General features: G+C 43.3%; 1 protein-coding gene and 1 non-coding gene across 12 annotated transcripts in view; one reads left to right on the forward strand and one right to left on the reverse strand.

Moving 5' to 3' along the window:
• LOC138850066 (uncharacterized) overlaps window positions 1-3,133 on the reverse strand; it is a 102,170-nt gene extending 99,037 nt beyond the window's left edge. For 5 of the 10 annotated variants that reach the window (XR_016235607.1, XR_011389458.2, XR_016235608.1 and 2 more), the window contains exon 1: window positions 2,994-3,133. This is a non-coding gene — a transcript (uncharacterized LOC138850066). The remainder of the gene's footprint in view (window positions 1-2,993) is intronic. The other 5 variants (XR_016235604.1, XR_016235610.1, XR_011389460.2 and 2 more) reach the window with 3 other exon arrangements.
• Window positions 3,134-3,219: 86 nt separating this feature from the next.
• LOC100351380 (uncharacterized) overlaps window positions 3,220-14,190 on the forward strand; it is a 69,940-nt gene continuing 58,969 nt past the window's right edge. Inside the window, exon 1 of one of the 2 annotated variants that reach the window (XM_051830198.3) lies at window positions 3,220-4,063. The gene's annotated coding sequence lies outside the window, so the exon portion shown is untranslated. The remainder of the gene's footprint in view (window positions 4,064-14,190) is intronic. The other variant, XM_089335196.1, reaches the window with a different exon arrangement.

Raw genomic sequence — 14,190 nt, forward strand, 5'->3', positions numbered from 1 at the left:
GGGATCCAGCACATCATTGATCATGCTGCTTTCTCTGCAGGGAAAGTCTCTGCAGTGCAAGTCTCCCTGTGACTACAAGGCCCAGGGCTGGGTTCTAATGGGTCCTGGACCCTAGAAATACTTTTTTTAAAAACTATTACTAGAAACCAAGATGCATTAGCAGGTTATTTACAATGATCTTCAATGGAGCATAGAAAAACAAAGATGATTAACAAAAACCTAACAGGTAAGTGAGTAAATGATGGGTGATCTTAAAACAATATTAGGGGTATTAGTACGGTGGCTTAATGGCTAAAGCTGCCAACTCAGTGCCAGCATCCCATATGGGTGCCAGTTCGAGTCCCGGTTGCTCCACTTCCAATCCAGATCTCTGCTACAGCCTGGGAAAGCAGTACAAGATGGCCCAAGTCCTGCCTGTGCAGGAGACCTGGAGGAAGCTCCTGGCTTCAGATCAGCGCAGCTCCGGTCATTGTGGCCATCTGGGGAGTGAACCAGCAGATGGAAGACCTTTCTCTGTCTCTCTGCATCTGCTTCTCTGTAACTCTGCCTTTCAAATAAATACATCTTTAGAAAACAAAAACAAAAACAAAACAATATTAGGCAGAAGTTTATAAAAAAATTAAGGAATTAATATTCCATGGATGCACACTGTGTCTCAGATGGTGCTCTTAGGCTTTTATAACCCCATCCCTGCCTTTGCAACACCCCTCATGGCAGGTCCTATCACTTTCCCATATCACAAGCAAGAAACTAAGTGAAGGCAAGGTCACACACTGGGTATGAGTCAGGCACAGTTGTCAGGAGAGACGCTGATGTCATAATGAGCTATGGGAAAGGAGGAGCACAGGTATGCATGGACCAGGCACACATGGACTACAGCCTCTTGGGTGGCCAGTGCTGGGTTGCTCACATCTTCCCTTACGTCAGTTTCATCCTCCACATATGTGGATCTGCAGAGGTATCTGAGAAGTCACTTGTTGTGGGTTAAGGAAAGAGAGGAAAATTCTGGCCTGCAAGAAAACCAGAAGTTCTGGACTCCCCACAGATCCCTGCAGATGGCCTGAGGCATGAAGGTGCAGAGGAGGCTGAGTCCATGAAACAGAGAGGCAGGACAGTGGCTCTGGCTTGCTCTCCCTCAGATCAGGGAGCAGACCAGGGCTTTCGGAGGGTCAAAGCCCAGGGTAAGAGCTTGAAGAAGGCAAACAAGCGGTTAGATTCAAAATTATTTAGTAGGTGGGGAGGAGCTCCTGTATCAGGTCCTCCAGGGAGGCCCACAAGATTTTATCATGGCTCCACTCCTATTCTTCAGTTCCTTGTACTGATCAACAGGACACACAGTTAATCACTGTTTTGACCTAGAGCACTCCTGATTTAAGGATTGCCGGTGACAGAAGGATCCACCTAACACAGGTACTTGAGGGGTGGCTGGGGGCTTTGGCTTGAAGAAAAGCAAGGCAGAGGGACTGCAGCAAAAGGAGCTCAGTGCCACCAGATGCTGCCATCTCCTTGGCTTGAGGAGTTGGATACAGAAGAGAAGGGAGGCAGGGGAGAATTCTACAGGCTCCAGCAGTCAGGGCAGGAGAGGCTGGACCTGACTTGGCCAGTGGGCCATGTGTGATGAGCTGGAAGTGGGGAGATTTAGGTCTCTGCTGAGCAACTTGGGGACTCAGTCACTGCAGAACATGCAAGGCTAGACCTCAGGGTGGCTTTCTAGCAGTCCCTGGCCTCAAGGAAGGAGGGAATGCCAGGAAGCCAGCCTTTGTCATGTGGGGTTTTTCCACTGATGAAGGAGCAAGAAAAGGTCCCTGAGCAAAGATATAACAAGTTTTCCAGGCAGTTTTCAAGCTGCTCTGTGGTACCAAAGAAATGACTATGGTGTGGGGGAAGGAGAGAGTAAGGGGCCCAGCAGTGTTGCTACTGTACCAGTCCTGGGGACAATCAGCATCTTGGAGAGGAGAGGTCAAGGTTCAGGTGTCTGAGCTGGAGTTGGTGATGGCTCACAGGCAGTGTAAGGAGCATAAAGGATGCCCCCTGGAGAAGCAGCCATTGATGAGCTAGAGAAGAGGGCTGGGAAAGCCTCCCAGAAGAGCTGGGAGGGCCTGGGAAGGTGAAATCCTCCTGACACTTGCATCGAGGAGGAGTGAGCCAGCAGGTGTTTCACATTAGAGTTCCCAACTAGAAAGGTGCATTTGTGAGCCCTTTAGATGTTATCTAAGGAAAGACAAGATACAAGTGCTTCCTGAAAGACAACACTGCAAAAGGAATCAGAGAGGGAGGCAATGAGGGAAGCAAGAGGTTACCCACAGCCTTCATGCTCTCAGAAATAGGTTGGGGAAAAAAAGCGTTTGAAAAGAAGGTGTTCAGCTCCATATCTGCAGCAAGCCAGACAGGATGAGGACTGAAACTGGAACAGGACACACAGTTTGTCGGTCACTGGGCAAAAAAATCCAAGACAGAATGGGGGAAGCTGTGGAGACAGATGGTATAGAGAAGTCCAGGAGTTCTACTGACCTGTGGAGTCCAAAGAAGCAGTTGCAAATACACATGGAGTAAGGGAGGTTTGGATACAAAGATGAAGAACACACAGGACTCTAGTGCCAAGACAGAGCTTTAGGGAAGGGAGAAGAGATCAACATACAAGGGTCTCTGCTAAGAGGGATGGGGGTGAGGGGGTGACGGAGGAGCTTAAAGGGACCAGCAACTCTCTCCTCATACCAGTTTCTAAGCCTGTCTCCGCCCAGCCCGTGGTGCCCCAGCGAAAATACGCACTGACATCGTGGGGAGTGGGCTCCCGGGGAGGCATTCAGGAGGCACTACCGGAATTTCTGCCCTCTGCAGAGCCCCAGCAGAGACTTGATGGGGCCAAGCCTGGCAAAGGCCTAAACTTCAGGACAATGGCAGAGGGCAGGGGGCAGCAGCAAGACGCGGTGAGCTGGGACTTCATGAGGCCAGGACCCCTGAACCCCTTTCCCCCTGTGCTGGCTGCCGCCTACCTGCCGGCTCGCTGCCAGGCTCTGGAGCCGCACTGCTGCCCAAGGAATGGAAGCATGGAATCCCAGTGGAACCGTCTCGGTTAAAATACAGACTTCGTGCTCGCATCGCTAATCGGTCGGCGCTGGCTTTGAGCGGGGCGGCTCCGTGCGCGGGCGGCCAATGGGAGGCCCTGCTGCGCGGCCGGCCCCTCGCATTCCGGCCGCTCCACGCAGGCACTGCAGGGCACGCTGGGAGCTGTTGGCGCGGCGCTGACGGGAAGCTTTCAGAGCAATGGGAGGGCTGCCTAGCAGCAGATAGCAACTGTGAGGCCCACCATCGCCTCAGAGGTCCCCAGCTCTGTGGCAGGCTGTCTGGGACGCGCGGCGTGACCGGGGTCTGCGAACCTCTCCCTTGATCCTGAATTTCCCCGGCAGGAAAAAGGAATCAGACGCAGTGTCACCCTAAGGGCTTCGCTTGAGGAAAGCCGCAACTTCACGGGACACTGTCACAGCTGCTCAGGGCTTCAGGCCAGGTGCCGAGTACCAAAAGCCCATCTCCCAGAGGACTCCGTAGGCTGCCCGACCGACAGGACTACAACTCCCAGTAAACGCCGAGGGCGGCCTGAACAAGGCACTACAACCCCCAGAAGGCCCCTTGGTCGACCTGACCGAGGGAACTCCATCTCCCAGTGTGCTCTGCGGCTGTCCTCCCAGCAATGTCCACAATCAACTAGCCTGGGACTGCACTCGCAGCATCGTCCCTCCTGCCCCACACCAGCACCCCTCCCGCTGCCTGGAAGTTTCGTCAGTCCACCCTCCACGAGCGCCACCTCAACCCAGCCCAGGGTGTTGGTTGAGCACGCGCTGCCGGCATCAGGGCATCATCTCCTTGGGTGAGCAGCAACGACTGCACCCCAGTGCATCTAGCGTCTGAGGCTAGATCACCGTAGCTGCGGTTCGAAAGATCGGGTAGCCTAGCCTGTGCTTGTCATGTGGAGGACAGTTGCCAGCAGGACTCCTGTTGATTGATTCCGTCGCCAGTTGTCAGAGGGGCTCCGTGGAGAAGGCGGCGTGGCTCTGGACTTTGGAAGGTGGGTATGGGGAGAGCAGGCACCCGCTGGGGCACAGTTCCGGTTTGGAGGGAAGGACTTTGGTTGGCAGCCAGGATGCTCAGACATTGTCCAGGGCCATACTGGGCACTGACCCAGGTGCTGACAGGGTCTCTGGAAGGTTTGCCAGCCGGTTGGATGATAGGTATCCTGAAAGAAGGGAGCAGTGGCTGAGTGGTGGGTACCAAGTGGGAGAGTCCTGGGGTACACGGGGTGGGGCAAGGGACAAAGGCTGGTCTGGGAGGACAGATGGCTGCTTCCCTCAGGTGGCTGTACACAGTCTCTGCAACTCAGACTCCTGAAGGCAAATGCTTCCCCAACTGTGCTGTTACCCCAAGAAAAGCACAAGAGAGAGGATGAAAGCTCAGCTTTTAAGGGTGATGTAGGAACCACCCCTGTGATCTGAGTTCATTTCACTTTTTGATTTGTAGAGGAGGGAAAATGAAAGGGCAATACAAAGTGACTTTCTTGAGATTTTGTCCCACATACAGAAAGTCTTGAGAAGCTGAAATTTATGAGAAGCAGAAATGATTTTCCTTTTTTGGTTCTTTTCATCAGTCCTTCCTTCCTCTTCACTTGTGCCTAGAAGAATGCTCTATGTAAATCTGCATGTGTTTAGCAATCAAGGTGGTTTTTTATGCTCACTCACACTGGAAGGTGGATTCAATGCTATTTTGCCTTTTACATACTTGGCTCTTGATAAATATGTACATACGTGTGTGTGTGTGTGTGTGTGTATATATATATATGTGGCTCTCAGATTCTTCATTGGTTAATTGAATAAACAGTAATTAAAACAAAATTTGTTCTAACTTATCGTAAGAATATGCCGTGCATTGTACAGGAGCACTTCAAAAACTTTATGGGAAAATGGAACTGAAATGAGTGGGTGCAAAAAACATCTTGTATTTAAGGGGTCTTCAGAAAGTGCGTTAAAATTTATATTATGACAAATATGCATGGATTTCAGGATATTTTATGTAGTAAAAGTTATCTTTACATTTTTTTGAACTATATGTAGTTTATTACTTCTTATTTCTTGAGCAGTCTTTGGACATGTATGAAAATATTTGACTTAAAACATCAGCATAAAACATTGAAATGATGTTCATAGCCATCTGAAGTTTTAAAAATATTGAAAAAGACAATGAAAATAAAATTTATGCACACAATTCTCTGCGTATGGTAACTTTCCTGAACCAGAAGATAGCAGAGTATCAACTTCAACCCAGTTACTTGGTAACACAAAGCCGCCCTGGTGCCAAGAGTTGTTTGATGTTCGCTAAGTCTCATGCAGTTGGAAAAACTGTTTTCCCAAATGTCATCTTCTGGTGAGTTGTAGGAATGATAAGTCAGTTGGATTTTCTAGTGTTAAAACTTAGGAAAATAGGCCGGCGCCTTGGCTCACTAGGCTAATCCTCCGCCTAGCGGTGCCGGCACACCGGGTTCTAGTCCCGGTCGGGGCGCCGGATTCTGTCCCGGTTGCCCCTCTTCCAGGCCAGCTCTCTGCTGTGGCCAGGGAGTGCAGTGGAGGATGGCCCAGGTGCTTGGGCCCTGCACCCCATGGGAGACCAGGAAAAGCACCTGGCTCCTGGCTCCTGCCATCGGATCAGCGCGGTGCGCCGGCCGCAGCGTGCCAGCCGCAGCGGCCATTGGAGGGTGAACCAATGGAAAAGGAAGACCTTTCTCTCTGTCTCTCTCTCTCACTGTCCACTCTGCCTGTCAAAAAAAAAAAAAAAAAAAAAAAAAAAAACTTAGGAAAATATACATACCAGTGATGTGACTTTATTATAATTACCTTTATTATGAAAGCCTTAAGAATGACAATCTTTCTTCTAAATTTTTTTCTTGAAACAGAAGCATTTTGTGTAATAATGATTAGCTTTGGGTGAAGTAAAGTGAAATCATACTGTTTTGAAATGCATTTTTCATCTTCCTTTGGTTAATACTATGAAATACAGATATACAATTCCAAAGGCCCAGTCATCACCATTTTGGGAAATGATGACTGGAAAAAAAAATATGTTGATTGAATTAAAAGGAGACTTGTATAAGGCAACATATTTTGAAATGCACATGAATTTAGGATCATCTAAAAGGAGACATTGTGTATATTGATGTATTTATTTTGATCAATTGCTCTTTTATGACTTTGTGACTCAATGTTGTTATTTCTTTACTAGAGAAATTAAAGGAAGGCATTTTTTGGATGCAGTTCCGGTAGTTAGGCCCCAGCCAGTCAGGCTAAAAGTAAAAATGGAGTTACCAGTGCTAAAGGTCTTGGTACCACACCAAAGCATGGTTGTTATCTAACCTTCCAAGAAATCAGAAGAGAAAGAGAAAGAATCAAAATTTCAATTGGTGTGACAATGAAGTTTCTGCTTTTTTACTCCTTACAAAAATCAACTTCAAGTGATCCAATTTTATCCAATCAGGTATTTTTCTGAGTCTTTCTCCCTGTCCTCACCTTAGAAGGAAAGTCACTTTGGGTGCCAATCCATCTGTTGTTTGTTTCTGCTTTCTTTAGCATTTCTCTATCTGTAAAGCCAACCTTCTCTGCTCAGCCCGTCAGAACACTTTTTCTATGTTGTGGAACAACATTTTATCTAATCATATAATCAAAAGTAAAGCCAATTATGATCTTTAAATTGTTGCAGTTTTGTCCTCTCCTATAAGAAAAATGTTTTATTCTCCTTTAAATAAAGAACTATATATGTTCCCATTATTTTTCCAGTGGTATTATACTGAAATAGGAGTACAAGGAAAAGTTAACAAGACAAATGGATATTAAAGTGAGAAATAAAACAGAAAAGTTATAACAAAGTAAGCAATTTTAAACTCAATTAATTAGACTATTCTTACCCATTTAATCTGCTTTCAACCAATAATGACAAATTAAAAATCATTGTGCTTTGAAGTTATTAGTCATTGGATATGCAGATAGAAGAAACCATTTTACAAAATTTGCGCTTTATTTTTTTAAAGACTTTATTTTTATTTATTTGAGAGGCAGAGTTACAGACAGAGAGAGAGAGAGACAGAAAGAAAGGTCTTCTATCTGCTGGTCCACTCCCCAAATGGCTGCAATGGCTAGAGCTGAGCAGATCCAAAGTCAGGAGCCAGGAACTTATTCTAGATCCCCCATGTGGATGCAGGTGCCCAGGCATCTTCTATGCTTTCCCAGGCCATAAACAGGGAGCAGGATTGAAAGAAGAGCAGCCAGGATTTGAACTGGTGCCCATGTGACATGCTGGCATTGCAGGTGGAGGCCTAGCCTACTGTGCCACAGTACTGGCTCCAATATTTGAATTTTAAATTATTGATTGTTTCAAAGTTTCTGTAATAAAGATAGGATAGCCAATTGCCATATTAGTAAAAATTTAAGATATTTATACAAAGTTTAATAGAAAATCACTATTAAAATAAATTATAAAATGCCTGATATGTAGAAAATAGAATTTAGCTTAAAAAAACAAATATGAAAAAGAACATCAGAGACAAAGGAAATCTCCAATGGGAATTTTGCTTCTTCCCCTCCATATGGCCATAGTTCACATCTGGCAATATAATCTCTGTGGACTCTAGGCTGGGATGACTTTCTCAGCAGTCTAACTTTGCAGCCAGCTTTACACACCCCTTTATATTTTTCGTGTAGAAAAAATGTTAAACCTAAATATTTGGCCTGCTGAATTACTCAGCATTAAATAAAATCACACATTTCATAGAGATATATTTAAGAAGCCAATATAAAATTTAAACTAGCATAATAATAACTGAAACCAGTGAATCAAAAGTGTTTTCAGGTCATCCGTAAACAAAACCTCCACTATCATCTAAGGAATAAACAACAATGTGAATAAATTTCCACAGTGATTCTATCCTCATACAGCTGCCAAAGAATGTGACATGAAATCTGAATCCCAGCCTTGGCTTCACTGGTAACTGTGATAATCTTTCACAAGAGTATTACAAACTTCAGTTTCCTTACTTGTAAAAAAGAAATAATAATAGCTGTACCATGGTGATATTGTCTTATGGGTGACAATTCATTTAAAATATCTGAGAATAGGAAACTGTTAAATGTCAAATTTCATTGTAATTACATACACAAATAATATAAAAATATAATTTAATCACTACTCATATTAATAAAATACCTTAACTATAATAAAGAATTAATGATTGTTTTAATATTTATTTTTATCCTTTGAAAATTTAGGGTAAAAATTCAGGAATATTATTTGGAACCCCAAATCTTAAAATTCCTAACAGATTGAAACATGTAAATTATATTATGGGTATGTGTTTTTATTTAAAAATAAATGTTCAAAATCATAAGAGAACCATGCACTTGAAGTTAAAAAGTGACTTGATAGTTAAAAAGTAACTATCATGGATTGTATTAAGATTCCTTCCCCTGGAATTAAATAATGAAGGGCATCTGTCTCATATCTCTTCTACCTTCCCTTTGCTAATTCCTTCTCTGCTCCTTACATACATTTTTAGAAAGACAGATAGCAGGAATCCACAGAATATGAACCTCTGGCACTATGAAAGACAGGCTATGGCAGTACAGAGATCTTTAGGGATTTAAAACTGATGAAATATGCAGAGGTCAAGTGTAGATATGTAGATCTGTATCTTAGCACTGGATTTTCAAGCCACCCCTGATGTCATACTGACATCTCTTAGCTTCTTTTTAGGCAGAAACTACAAAATAAGCTCATGAAGATAGTGGGCGCAATCATGAGCATCAGTTTTTAGCTTCTTCTTTTTAAAAGCATTTATTTGAAAGACAGAGATAGTTTCCTTCTGCTTGTTCACTCCCTAAATGTCCACAACATCTGGGACTGGGTGAGGCCAAAGCCAGGAGCCTAGAACTCAGTTTGGATCTCCTGCATGTGTGGCAGGTGCCTAAGTACTTAGGCCATCACAGAGTGGGCATTAGCATAAAGGCAGAGTCAAAAGTGCAGCCAGGACTGAAACTGAGGCACCGTGATACAGGATGCAGACCTCTCAAGTGAGACCTTAACTACTATCAAATGCTTGTCTCCTGAGCATTGCTTAAGTGGTATCAAATGCAAATAAAAAACTGAAGGCTGCCAGGTTAGCTGGAGGTCACCAACTCGCCATGGTGTGTCTCTCCAGTTCAGTGTTCCATAGTGAACAAGTTATTTTAAAAGTGAGGACATTCTTCATGGTACATGTAACAGGAAATCCTCTCCCACAAGGATGTCCTGATCCCAGGAAGCTATCAATTTGCCACCTTTGGTGGCAAAGCAGACTTGAAAATGCAATTTTGTTAAGGAACTTGAGATAGGGAGCTTAACCTGAATAAAGTAGGTGTACTGATTCTAACTACAGGTATCCTTTAAAGTGAAGAATCTTTCCCAGCAGTTGTCAGAAGTATGGCTACATAAAAACATTCGGAGAGATACAATGCTTCTGGCTTTGGACACAGAGGATTGAACATGGGGGATGAGGACCTCTAGGCAAGCACTATGGTTATCTTCCTGAAGCTGGAAAAAGCAATGTTGTAGAACCCCTAAGACCTAAGTCCACTTCTCAATCACTGACACTGAAGTAGAAGAAAACAGGAGTTTATTTTTGCAATGCAGTGAGAAAGGATGTGTGCAGCTATTGCTCAATTCCCAAACTCCCTTAAGTGTTAAAGACAGTGACTCTTACAGGATACAACTGGAATTGAACAGTGTGTGACCAGCTTGTGTGCAGGTCTCAACGCACAGTGCTATGGCCATCTATGGATTGGTCAGTGATAAGAAGCCAGCATACCTTTGAGGATGGCAAAGTGGGCTAAGGCCTGTGAAATCATTTGATCAGGACCTGCTAAGGCTACTGCAGAGTGGACTCAAAATTCAGTAAATCTGCAGCAGGCTAATTTTTAAGTTGATAATTTCTATGGCCTGTGAGTCATGTTGTAAATATCTAAATGGCATTGGCAGAAAAAAAGCTTCCCCACCCCTACTATGGGTAGGTTGGATGTTACTTTGTTTGGCCAGGGCTTAAAGTTCCTGTGAACAGAGTCTAGCATTGGGATGTTAAATATGGAGTTGATAACTGAATTCTGAGTCTTAGTTATTCAGATTCTATTGGGGGCCTGCTTTATCTTTGTGCCACTTTCTTAATTGAGTTATTCTTAAGTAAATAGTTAAGTTGTAATCCTCAAGTGAAGACAGAGGTACCACAAGCTGACAGAGAGATACTGGGACCTGATAAAGTCTAAATCACAGGCATCAGGGGCAGAGAGGCTCAATTTCAGGCATGTGTGCCCCCCTGGTATCCCTGGGAAGGAATGTGGCCATGCTGACACCTGGTTTTTAAACACAGGAGAGCTCTCTCCAACTTCTGTGAAACTGTAAGGTAATGAACTTGTGTTGTTTCAAGCTACTAAGTTTGCAGCAATGTGACACAGTGTCAATAGGAAACTTATTCTATGCAGGATGGTCTTGAGCACTGTCTGAAAATGAGCATCTGATGCCAGGAAGCTGATTGGTTGGTGGGCACACAGGTGTGGCCAGGTAGGGGCATGAAGTCACATGGGGGTGAGGTAAAGGTATCAGGTAGAGCGTGAGGTCACACACAAGGGCATGGTGAAGGCATGGTCTTCCAGCTCACAAACCTAATGGATTTTAACCTGTATGCCTGCCTACTTCATTCCCTTCTCAGAGACTCCATCCCTTAATCCTAAGGGAAGTTGATGGACATCAAATCATCTCTTCTGTAACTGCTTCCTGCTTATGAGGGGCGTAGTGCAGGCCCTGCCTATCCAGGGTCTGGAAGTCTCTGTCTAATCCTATCTATCGAATTTGTTTTGTGAGCTGGAGCAGTCTCAGTCATTGCCAACGTCTGTGTCCCCTGCATGGTCAGTTACTCCCAGAAGTCGAGTTCTGAAACATAAAAGTTTGTTAATTAGTATAGGTAAACTGGAATCCCTGCCACCCATGTGGGAGATTTGAAGGGAGTTCTGGACTCCTGACTTTGGCCTGGCCCATCCTTGGCTGTTGCAGGTATTTGAGGTGTGTATCAGTGGATGGAAGATCTCTCTCTGCTTCTATGTATCTCTCCTTCTCTCTGTTTCTCTGCATTTCAAATAAAATGAAAAAAGAAAAGAACCATTTCACATTATATTATGGACCTCTTTCAATGAAATCTGTGGCACAAGCAATTTTATTTCTAACTTTCTGAACAAGAACATCTTATTTATCAGCATTCAGAAGTCACTGTGAGAAGGAAATCCACTGGGGGCCCAAAGAAGGGGGAAATGTGTTTTGGACTCTAAAGAAATATGAACACTACTTAAAAATAAATGTAGCATGATGAACTTGGTCATTAAATGTTCACTTTTGAAATTGTCTTACTTCTTAATTTCATTTATGAGCTAATGAAATAATATATTTACTTCATTTTCCTAAGTAGTTAAACAGAGAAAATATTCTGCTGTTTTAAAAGCCATAACTACTATTTTTAAACTACATAATATAAAGGGGATTTCAAAAAGATCATAGAAAATAGAATTAGAAGATAATGTGTATTTTCTTATTTATTTATTTAGAGATTTATTTGTTTATTTGAAAGGCAGAGTTACGGAGAGGGAGAGTGAGAGCGAGAACAAGAGAGAGAGGGAGAGAGAGAGGAAGAGAAAGATCTTCCATTTGCTTGTTTGCTTCCCAGATGGCCATAATACTGAAGCTAGGCCGGTCCGAAGTCAGGAGCCAGGAGCTTCCTCCAAGTCTCCCACGTGGATGCAGGGACCCAAGCACTTGGGCCATCCTCCACTGCTTTCCCAGGTACATTAGCAGGGAGCTGGATTGCAAGCACAGCAGCTGGGACTTGAACCAGTGCCCATATGGGATGCTGGTACAGCAGGTGGTGGCTTTATCCACTATGCCACAGCTCTGGCTGCCCATGAACTTTTTGAAGTCCTCATAATTCATGTTAATATTACATGAGTTATTTGTATAGTTTTTCCAATAGTGACAGTTCAGGGGCAAATGGGACTTTATGTCAGGATATGCACTTCAGAATACTAACAAAGAAACAATCAGCTAACAAATGGAAAGTAACACTATGAAACTTGGTAGGCATTTGCAGATAGTCATTCTACAGCCCTCTCAAGGGTTTTGTTTCTATTTTTATTACTTTAATAATAAACTACCTGAATGCACATATAGGAAACAGCTGCATGTTAGGGTTCATCTGGGAACTTCTGGAATATCCTGACTTGAGCCTTGTGCTCAGAGATTGTAATTTAAACCATCCAGGCTGGAACACTGAACCTTAAAAAAAAATACTTTCCTGGGTGATTCTACTCTAAAATAAGAACTATGAACCACAGCTTACAAAAAGGTGGGATGAATAATAAACGTATCCAAAAGATTCTCAAAGCTAGTGTGTAGATTAAGCTCACAAAAAAGCAGTTTGAACTGGTTTTATCAAGGCATAAGAACTACAGTGACAGAGGTACTCATATATACTTTTACCTCCAGAGCAATTTCTAACTCCCTGAACACTGTTACTGAGGATTCAGTAGGCATAGCAGAATGTTCTGCAATATGATTCTCTGACAGATTAGCAGTGTCTTCCATTGGGAAATAGAGTGGGAAATGGTGCTAACATTTTAAGAATTTATCATCCTGGAGAGAGAATTTAGCCTGGCAGTTAAGACACCAGTTAAGATACCCATGTCTTACTTTGGAGTACCTGGGTTTGATGCCGAACTCTGGCTCCTGGCTCCAGCATTTTGGTACTTGCAGATTCTGGAAAACAGCAATGATGGCTCTAGTAGTTGAGCTCCTGCAACCCATGTGGAAAACTAAAATTGAGTTCTTGGCTCTTGGTTTTGTCTCTAGCACAGTCCCAGCCTTTGTAGATATTTGGAAAGTGAAAAGCAGATGGGAGTTTTCTCTCTATATATATTTCTGTCTCTGAAAAGATTTTTAAAAATTTAAAAACAGGGGCCAGCACTGTGGCACAGTGGGTTGGGGCCATGGCCTGCAGTGCTGGCATAGCATATGGGTGCCAGTTTGAATCCTGGCTGCTCCACTTCTGATCCAGCTTTCTGCTAATGCACTTGGGAAAGCAGCAGAGGATGGCTCAATTCCTTGGGCCCCTGGAACCATGTGGGAGACCTGGAAGAAGCTCCTGGCGCCTGACTTTGGATCAGCTCATCTCTGGCCATTGCAGCCATTCGGGTAGTGAACCACCAGATGGAAGACTTTTCTCTTTGTGTCTACCTCTCTCTAACTCTGTCTTTCAAATAAATAAAATAAATCTTTTTAAAAAATGTAAAACAATTTAACATCCTGATCTTCATTTTGTCTTATCTGATTTCTGATATTTTTATTTTTATTACTGCCAGATCTATGCTGAAAAGAATTTATAATTTATCTCCACCCTGATACCACCAGAGGATCCTTCTGTTGGCATTTTTTTTCCTTTTGGGTTATGTAAATGGAAACTTTTTCAGCTTAGTTTGCCCAAGATACTGTTTAGTATCATTTCCATAGCAAGTGATTTCCTACTGAACCAGTGTAAAATAGGCATCTATTGACTTTATTGCTTTGCCCTAATTAAATGACCTACATACTTGTCACCATAAATATTGATCCTCTTCACTTATAGACAGAGAAAAGTTGGTAAGAGAACGCAGTTCTTTGTTTCAGTGAGAAGTTTCTCACACAAAGGAAACAATAGATATGTACCGAATCAATGAATTAACAAACAAGTAGTAATACTTTTTAAAGTAATATTGCAACAGAGTACCCCAAAATGAAAAGGCCAGTTCTTCCTTTAGGGGCTCCTTCCCTTCCCCTGCCAGCAGCAGGAATACAAATTGTTCAACTATGTTATAATTGTTAACCACCTAAAAGTTTTTTTTTTTAGAGAAAAAGTATTATTTTGAAAGAATTCCTCATTCTAGACAGATGCCACTGAGTCTACCCAAGGAACGATATTGACATATTCATCCTATAGAGATCACTTCAGAATCTGCACATACACCACAAGAGCAAAGATATCCCAAGGATGCTACATAAAACCCAAGATTACCTCCCAAATAGCCCCAGCTTTTGTTTCTGTACCAATAGAAA

Source organism: Oryctolagus cuniculus, chromosome 6 (assembly GCF_051225735.1).
Source record: "Oryctolagus cuniculus isolate XC-2025 breed Fujian yellow rabbit chromosome 6, ASM5122573v1, whole genome shotgun sequence".
NCBI lineage: Eukaryota > Metazoa > Chordata > Mammalia > Lagomorpha > Leporidae > Oryctolagus > Oryctolagus cuniculus.